Below are 10,715 nucleotides of genomic sequence, written 5' to 3'. Positions count from 1 at the left end.
GATACTAACAAGATTGATAACAAACCCTAGCATGTCACTAAACAATAAAGATCAAATATTTATCCCTAATATGATACTAACATGATGTTAGGAAAGAAATAGGAAGTATCATAATAATCATACTTGATATTAGAAATTTTAGTTATTACCCTAAACATGATACTAGGAAGTAATAAAAGCATCCTAACATGATACTAGGAATTAATTTAATAATCTAAGCATGATTTCTATATCAAAAGATCAATAAAGCAATTAAAGTACTTACTTCGATGCCTCGTACCTCTTTCTAATAACAAAATACAAACGTTAGTTACTTCAAGGAAAAGAATGAAACAAACAATTAAGGGCTTGTTTGGCATCATTTTTGGTTTTCAGTTTCCTGTTTTTTTTAAAACCAAAAAAAGGAAACAAGAAAAAGGTGTTTCCACTTTTCTGTTGTCAGTTTTCAAAATTATTATAATTGTAATATGTTTAAATAATTTTTGATTCATTATGGGACATATATCCTATACTTTTAAAAAACAAAAAACCAAAAAACAGAAAACCACAACAATGCGAAACGAACCCTAAATTAAATAATTTAAATATAGGTGTAAGGAATATTTCATGCGTTACCCCTAGCTTGAACCCCACTGTGATCATACACTAAAGTACGGTGGCGTCCAAAGGGAAAAAAGATAGAGCAAAAGAGTGGCCAACAAGTTTTTTGTAGGAACTTGTAAACCGTTCACGAGGTGAAGGTTACACCCCTTAATGATCCAAGAGATTGTAAACTCCATAAGGTCTTGAACCAAATAGGGTTCGGGGATGAAGGTATAAATCCAACCTAAAAGAGATTGAACCTGCCCTAATAATAGGCCTCTACTTTATTCTGATCGTATTCATGTGCGCTTTCTGACTAACATGCAATCAATAGGTTTAACCCTAAACCTGTTTATCTATGTTTGTTGAATATTAATGCACAAATAAATCTATTATTGGCGATCACTTGAATTATAATCAAATTAACCTTAAACAAGATTATTAATTATCTTATTAAGCGTGATTACAAGTACAAATTCCCTTTAAACATGCATAAAAGGATTGATCAAGCAATAACAATAAATATCAAGCAACATAATAATCATAATAATAATTATAATCCTAATAAACAATAATAATTAAAATAATCATGTTAAAGCATAATATTAATAGCAAGATCCTAGGCATGATACTAACAATATTAATAACAAACCCTAGCATGCCACTAAATAATAAAGATCAAATATTTAACCCTAACATGATACTAACAATCATAAATATTAGGAAGAACATAAAAGGCATCATAACAATCATATTTAATATTAAAATTACCCTAGACATGATACTAGGAATCAAAATAACAATCTAAGCATGATTTCTACATAATAACATCAATAAAAATCATTAAAGTACTTACTTGGATGCCTCGTACCTCTTTCTAATAACAAAATACACACGTTAGTAACTTCAAGGAAAATAATAAATAAAACAATTAAATTAAATAATTGAAAGAGAGATTTGGGACCAAACCCTCAGAAATTAAACCTTTCACGTCTAGGGCGAAGGCAACTTTGAATATGGCTAGGTGTGTCTAGATCTAATGAATGCGGAATTTTGTATTTGAGAGAAGCTAGTTTAGAAAAAAGAGAGAGAAAGTAATAAAGAAAAACTTGATGAGAGTTGGTGAAAATAGAGAAAATCGGTGATTGTAGGTGATTGTGGATGATGAAAACGGAGTTTTTACGACGTTATTTATAAAGAAAATCAGCCAAAAAGATAAAATATCAAGAAAAGAGTTCTGACGCAAAAAACTGAGTTGGCGCCAGACGCTGACCTTATCGCCGGACGCTAAGATTGGCGCCAAGCGCCAAGTCTAGCGCTAGACACCAATCGTAGCGTTAGGCGCTACAGCTGGCGTTTGGTGCTGACTCTGAAATCCACGCGTTTTCTTAAAATCAGACAAAATTTGCCGTACAGAAGGATAAAATCGTATTTTCCTCAAAATATGTTCTTTGATTCTAATTAAAACTCTAAAAATTCAACAAAAGTCAATTTATCAATGCTAATTAAATTAGGAATAAAATAACCTTCTAGAAGAATCTAGATGACTAAAACCATTCCTAATTGCATTAGGAATGATAAATCTATATTAGACCCTCCCCTAAATGATTGGGCCGCATATAAGGCTCAAACCAGGCCCAGTTCAGTAAATTAGCCATAACTTCCTCAATATTCATCGAAATTGGGTTTATAATATATCGTTGGACCCATATCATGGACCAACCATACTGGATTGACTGTTTTTCTTAAAAAAAGTTTTAAAAAACAGAGAGAAGAGAAAAGAAATTAAAACTATCCGCAACACTAAACTTTCCACACTTTCACTTCATTCGATTATGATTCGACGTGAAAGGTACTCATCACCGGGTTTGGTTTTGGGGAGATACAAATGGGTCACTACAATAGGTTTGGGACCAAACCCTCAGAAATTATCAACCTTTCACGTCTAAGGCGAAGGCAACTTCGAACTTAGCTAGGTGTGTCTAGAACTAATGTATTAGGAATTTTGTAAAAGGGAAGGTTTAGAAAAAGAATAGAGAGAGAAGGAAAGCTTCAAGCTTTTAAAGAGAGAATAGAGAGAGATTATTGTTGTTGTGAATGATTAAAAACGGGGAGATACGACCCCTATTTATAAAAAAAATAGCACGGGATAGAAGAAAATCATATTCGGAATAAAATATCTCCTGTTGCAAACTATAGGAGGCAGCGCCAGACGACGAAGGCCAACGCCAGGCGACGAAGGCCAGCGCCTGGCGATGACTCTTTCGTCTTGCGCTGATTCAAAAGTCAACGCGCTTTTACACGCGTATTTACCTTTAAAACCGGTTGCAGGTAATTATTCGTCCAAGTGGTTTCAAAATCAGATTTAATATATTTTATTCAAAATAAAACATCTTTTAAAAAATATAATTATCAATCCTAATCTTATTAGAATTAAAGAGAACCTTCTAGATTTTCCTAGAAGACTAAAATCAATCCTAATTACTTTAGGAATAATAATTAATAGGCCCTCCTCTAGATCATTGGGCCACCTTTAAAAATCATAGGATCCAATTTAATTTAATCCATAACTTCCTCATAATTCATCGGAATTGGGCTTATAATATATCATTGGAAAGCTCTTTTTGAGCCCAATCCAACTACACTATTATTGGACCCTTATCATGGACCAAGCTAAATTGGACTGGCTATTTTTTATAAATAATGTAAGAAAAGAAATATTTTTGAAAACAAAAAGAGAAATATTTTAATAAAAACATCCTCGTCATTTGACTTTTCACACTTTCACTTTGTTTGATAATCAAATGATGTGAAAGTTATTCATCACTGGGTTTGGTTATGGGGAGACACATTTGGGTGTCTACAGTACTAATGGGAAGGCAAAAATTTAAGAGTGTATCAATGGGAAAAGTTAATATAATAGGAGGTTTACCAATGATAATTTCCAAAATGAATTTATGACACGTTTATCTATTTTATTTTAGTATTTTATATTAGTGAAAAGCCTACTCACCAATCGTGGTTTTAATGAAAGAAATCTATATTTGATGCAATATGTTATGTATTTATTTAAAACTATTGGTAGGGTCAAGTATTTAAACCCGGAGTGCTTAAAATCCATGTTCAATCAAACTCAACTCACAAAATAGTCAACGAATCGGTCCTATTGCTTAGTCAATGCATAGTCCAATTTGTATTTTAGCCCAAACCCTTTTTAATTCATTTTGTATTATTTATTAATAGAGCCGAATTAATGAATAATAAACCTAAATAGCCCGAAATTATGAAACGACATTAAAAATACGGAGCTTAATTAGGTTAAGGTTGAATTTGGACGTATTTCTAGAAAAACTATACATCGTGACACGGCGCCACATGTCATTCCACAATTGACATTGCCGCAATGTGGTGTTTTTTGACGTGTCACGGTACACATCATACCATGACACGGGAAATTTCTGCGTGCTCTCCGCGTACCATACTTCACGCACTTTTAGCAGTTTAGTCATATTTAGGGCAAAACTTTGTATCGCGTCACGAAGTATAATATCGTGACACGGTGCTGAGTGATCGTGTCACGGTATACACATCGTGCCACGGTGCCCAAATTAGGGGTTTTATCTTTTCCAGGGTTCCGTGAGATCCCCATATTCATTTCTCTATAATTATGAGCCTCATTTCTGCAGTTCATGGCATCAAATAATTCTCTCTTTTCTCTTCTATGCTCTAGTCTAAACACTAGCTTACCTCATTCTCTCACAATGCTTCCCCCAAACACTGCAAGGAGTCCATACTTTACCCTAGGTTCCATCCTTAAACCAAGGCACGAAAGGTAGAACTATTTGAGGGTTTGGTCCCAAATAAACCTTAATTTAATTTAATTTCAATTATTGTTTTATTAATTTCCTTGAAGTTACTAACGCGTTTATTATTTTGTAGTTTTAAGCAAATAAAATAAAAGTAAGGAATCATGTTCCTTCTATTTCTCTTATTATTCTAACAATTTTTTATTATGTTTGTCCTATATTAATTGTTGGATTATTGTTGAATTACTTCCAATATTAATGTTCATTTTATTATATTTGTTGATCACTATGTTGCATGTTTAAAGGGAAAATGTAACTGAAAATCACACCTAATAATATAATTTCGACGATCGGTTTAGGTTCATTTTTAATCTTGATGTTTAATTAAGTGATCACAAATATTTTAGAATTATGTATTGCAATAATATTCAACCAATTTAGTGTAATAATAGTTTGGAGCGAATTGAATCTTTGTTTGCATTCAACCTTTGAGATCGCAAGAAGTACTTTTCACAATAAGAATCGAGTAGAGGCCAATACGGGCGAATGTGACTCCATGATTCACTTTGTACCATCATCCCCGATCCACCTTTCGTGGTTCCGAACCATATGGAGTTAGTAAACTCATGGAATATGAATGGGGTGTAACCTTCACGGATCAATCGTTGTTGTTTATCGTTGTCGCCTTTAATGATTTGTGAACGGTTTACAAGTTCCTTAAAAAACTTGTTGGCGACTTCCTACTTTCCTTGTCCCTAATCGTATTATGTCAATTCCCACTTTCTAAGAGTGCCAAGCATATTCACACATGTTTAACGTAGGCACACTTCGAACGACGCCTACAATATGTGGTGTGAATTTTTACTAATTAATTGACTAAACTATATAAAAAAACTATATATGTAGCCCTTAAGGATATATATAAGCATTAAACATACTTTATAAAATGGAATTTAGTTAAGAATTCATGACAAGATCACGGGTAGATGATCGGTGTAATATTAATGTTATTTTACCCTCAATACTTCCTCTTTTACCTTCTTATATATAGCCCTAAGGGCTATGTTTATCATTTTCCAACTATATAAAAAGTACAAACTTTTTAAAAACAAATGGGTGTACAATAACTTTTTTGAAACCAAGCTGCGAATATCATTAAAGGAGGTCAATTTCCACCAAAGTGACCAAGCTTTGGGGTAAATACCCGAGGGAAACAAATTCATTACAACCTCTAGTATCCCATGCATCTAGCAATATGATGAGCTAGAGTATTACCCGCACACTTAATATGAGAAAACGAGAAATAATAAGTGTACATTAATTTAAAAGCCCTAAAATTATCAAAAGTTACACATGAAATTAATAAAAGTAGTCTCCTATCACAAGAAGGACTAATAGATTAAGTACAAAAACTACTAAAAAAGAAAGAAAAAATAAATAAATAAAATTACAAACAACACAAAGCTTCTTAAGGAAGCTACACCAAAAGCTTTCCTAGAATGCTAAAATAAAGGGAAAAAATTGTAAAATAGGAGCAAAAAAGGATGACCGACAATAGAGACGGAAGCCGAGCGGTGAAGGCGGTGAAGCCTAACATACTGAGGCAGTGAAGTCAGTGGCACAATCAAACAGAGGTGGTGAAGGCAACGACGCAATCTCGACCAAATAGATCACGAGGTGGTGGCTAGCTGATCATCATAAGTGGTGGAGGAGGTGGGAAGGCTGAGAATCAAATCGGAGGCGGCAAAGGCCCGACATGCAAGATCTAAAAAAATCTTGTTGTAGGCGGCGTGGTGGTGGCAATGGAAGAGCAAGGAGTACTTGCTTTAATTCCAATATAAAATAAATAAAAAGAAGATATTATAAGAGAGAGGAAAAGAAAAAAAGATTCTAGTAGAAAAGAAAACTAAAAAAAAAAGGAACAGAAAAGAGAACCAGAGGAGAAGATTTTGAAGAGACTTCTCTCTAAAACTTACAGTGCACATTTTTTAAAAAGTTACCCAATACAAATAAAAGCTATATAGGGCTTTGTTAGCAAAACTAGGTTATCCTTGTGCAATGTATGGTTAGAATAAATCTTTATTGTAATTTTTGTTCAGTTGCATTATATTGTATATAAAGATTAGTGTAACACCCCCAAATCTCCCTCTACATAAATACTAGTATAATACATATAATTATACTGTAGAGATAGACTTAGGCGTATTACCGCCGCGTGAATACGCAAGGCTACTCAAACTTACTAAAATAACCAATACTTTGCAGCGAAAACTTGTCGGCATCCTTTGAAGTGCACCTACGTTAAGCATGTGTGAATATGCTTGGCACTCATAGGAAGTGGGAATTGACATATACGATAAGGGATAAGGAAAGTAGGGAGCCGCCAATAACTTTTTAAGGAAATAGTAAAATGTTCATGAATCATTTAAGGCAACCACGATAAAGGGACAACGATAGGCCATAATGATTGACCCGTGAAGGTTACACCCCATTCATAATCCATGATATTACTAACTCCATATGGTTCGAAACCATGAAAGGAGGATCGGGGATGATGGTACGAAGTGAGTCATGGAGTCACATTCGCCCGTATTGTCCTCTACTCGATTCTTATGATGAAAAGTAATTCCTGCGATCTCAAAGGCATGCAAACAAAATATTCAATTTGCTCCAAACTATTATTATGCTAAATTGGTTTAATATTAATGCAACACATAATTTTAAAATATTAGTGATCACTTGATTAAACAATAAGATTAAAAAAGGATCTTAAACCGGTCGTCCAAATTATCTTATTAGGCGTGATTTTCAATTACATATTCCCTTTAAACATGCAATATGGTGATCATAAATAATAATAGAATAAACATTAACATTGTAAGCAATTTAACAATAATAACGTTAGTCAATTCAAATATAAATTAACCAAATCATGATACTAGCAATATTAAAATAAAATAAGTAATTAAATTAATTAATTACTCACATTCCGCGCGTTCCTTCAAATTACTGCATCATGAATAAACTGTTAGTAACTTCAATAAAAAAAATATAAATCAAATGGAAATTAAATTAAATAAATGTAGAGTTGATTTGGTCCAAACCCTCAGTTATTTGTACCTTTCACACCTTGGTTTAAGGACGGAACCTCAGGTGTCGTATGGACTCCTTGGAGTGCTTAAGGGAAGAATGGTGTAATTAGCTAGAAATATAGGTTTAAGGATTAGAATATAAAAGAGAGAGAAGAGAATGATTTTTGGTGTAAAAGAGAGGAAGAGAGAATGATTTGATGCCACAAACTGTAGAAAGGAGGGGGTATTTATAGAGGAAATGAGTAGGGGATCAACAGAACCCTAGAAAAGATAAAACCCTAGTTTTGGGGCACCACAAAACGATAGATTTATGACACGACAAGAAATCCCATGACACGGGGGAAAATAGTGTGACGCGGGAAGATTTGGTGTGACTCGGGACAGAAAACAGGCTATAGAAGATAAAAACACGTTTAGGGATTACGCGGAGAAAACATGGAGTAATCCCGTGTCACAAGATGGGCATCGTGACACGGTACTGTCCACCGTTGCACGGTATGCAATGTCGTGTCGCGGTGTACATTATGCCCAAATCGCGTTCAGATTCATAAGTGCGCGAGAAAACGCAGAAAATACACGATAAAAGCACCGTGACACCGTTGTAGACACCAAAATGTGTCACCCCAAAACCAAACCCATTGATGAAAACCTTTCATGTCAGTTGATTATTGAACAAATCAAAAGTGTGAAAAGTCTAGTGATGAGGATTTTTTATTAAAATATCTCTTCTTTCTGTATTTTGAAAATATTTCTTTTCTTACCTTATTTATGAAAAACGTGCATTCCAGTTTATTTTGGTCCATGATAAGGGTCTAATAATGGTGTAGTTGGATGGGGGTTGAAAAGACCTTTCCAACAATATATTATAAGCCCAATTCCGATGAATAATGAGGAAGTTATGGCCAAAATACTAAACTGGGCCCGATTTGGTTTTTATATGCGGCCAAATGGCCTAGGGAAGGGTCTATTATTAATTATCATTCCTAAAGATATTAGGATTGATCATAGTCTTCTAGAATACTCTAGAAGGTTATTTTAAATCCTAATGGAATTAGGATTGATAATTATGTTTCAAAGAGTTTGAAATTGAATAAAACTACACCTTTTTAGAATCCTTGTTTTGTACGAAGTGGAATATATTCAAATTTTATTTTCGTCCTTCATAATCTTTATACAAATTTTATATGGTTGGATAGACCTTGAAAGTATCTTTCCAATGATATATTATAATATTAATTCTGAGCTATAATGAAAAAGATATGAATGAGATATGAAACTCTATCCAAAACTGACACCCTACTGTTGGGTTGGAAAGTAGACTTCAAGAGCTTTCCAACGACATATTATATGCCTTATTTTGACTTTTAGATCAAAAGATATGATAAAAACAAAGCCCACAACAACTTTAGTCCATCGAGTTCTATTTCGATTCGAATTCGGATTCTCTTCTTATTCTTAGACCCTCTTATTTCCTATAAATAGAGGTCATATCTCCCCTTTTTCAATCATCAACTCTCATCAAGAATCTCTTGATTAGTCCCTCTCTCTCTCTTCCTAAATCAACCATTGAAACACAATTCCTCATACATTAACACTAGACACACCTAGCCAAGTTCGAAGTTGCCTTCACCCTAGACGTGAAAGGTTTTAATTTCTGAGGGTTTGGTCCCAAATCTAGTCTAAACTTTCTTAATTCTCTATTTCAATTATTTAATTTAATTGATTGTCTTATTATTTTCCTTGAAGTTACTAACGCGTGTATTTTGTTATTAGAAAGAGATACGAGGCATCCAAGTAAGTGCTTTAATTGATTTATTGATATTTTGATATAGAAATCATGTTTAGGTTGTTATTATGATTCCTAGTATCATGTTAGGATCCTTGATGTTTAGAATGACAACAATGATTCCTAGTATTATGTTTAGGGAAAAGGTTATAATATCAAATATGCTTATTATGATTCCTGCGATGCTTCCTACTTTCTTTCCTAACATTCATGTTGGTATCATGTTAGGGCTATATATTTGATCTTTATTATTTATTGACATGCTAGGGTTTGTTATTAATCTTGTTAGTATCATGCCTAGGATCTTGCTATTGTTATGCTTTAACATGATTATTATTATTATGATTTATTTTTATAATTATTATTTATGATAAATTTTATGTTGCTTGCTTATTTATTGTTATTGCTTGATCACACCTTTTATGCATGTTTAAAGGGAATTGGTTGTTGTAATCATGCTTAATAAGATAATTAATAATCTTGTTTAAGGTTAATTTGATTATAACTCAAGTGATCGCCAATAATAGATTTATTGGTGCATTAATATTCAACAAACATAGATAAACAAGTTTAGGGTTAATCTTATTGACTGCATGTTAGTCAGAAAGCGCACATGAATACGATCAGAATAAAGTAGAGGCCTATTATTAGGGCAGGTTCAATCTCTTTTAGGTTGGATTTGTATCTTCATCCCCGAACTACCAGTCATGGTTCCAGACCTATTGGAGTTGACGATCTCCTGGATCGTTAAGGGGTGTAACCTTCACCTCGTGAACGGTTTACAAGTTCCTAAAACTTGTTGGCGACTCTTTCGCTCTATCTTCTTTCCCTTTGGACGCCACCGTACTTTAATGTATGATCACAGTGGGGTTCAAGTTTGGGGTAACGCTTGAAATATTTCCTACAGTTTTTTGGCGACTCCGCTGGGGAGGATTTCTATTTTAATTCCTGAAATTTATTTCAGCAATGATTTAGAATGAGTGGATGAGACTCAAAAAGTTCTAAGTATTTCATGTGCGTAATTTTGATTAACATTATTGTCATATGCATAAAAAAGATCTCATTGGAAAGACCATCCGTAATGAGATAATAACATAGGATTTTTACACGTAGAAAATTTGAGGAATATCTTTCACAACTAGGATCGAAATAATGCTGCGCGAAACTGGAAAATATTATCGAGCACAGAAAGCTGCCAAGGCATGTAGGAACTAGCGTCAGGAAACAGAGTCTAGCGCCAAATTTTTTGACTCTAGCGCCAGGCGACGGCTTCTGTCGCCAAGCGCCAAAGCCAAATCGTTGGCACCGGCCTCTGTTTGCCGGCGCCAAGTTCTTCCAATACCGAGCCAGAAATATGCGTTCTAATTTTGACTAGTTTTTAGCACTGCTTGCTCGATCCTTCTTCCTGATTGAGTTTTTCTCACTTTTCTGAAACCCATATGTGTTCTA

The sequence above is a fragment of the Chenopodium quinoa genome, unplaced genomic scaffold (assembly GCF_001683475.1).
Source record: "Chenopodium quinoa cultivar QQ74 unplaced genomic scaffold, ASM168347v1, whole genome shotgun sequence".
Taxonomy (NCBI): domain Eukaryota; kingdom Viridiplantae; phylum Streptophyta; class Magnoliopsida; order Caryophyllales; family Amaranthaceae; genus Chenopodium; species Chenopodium quinoa.
The sequence above is the reverse complement of the archived record's forward strand: the minus strand, read 5'-3'. Positions refer to the sequence as shown.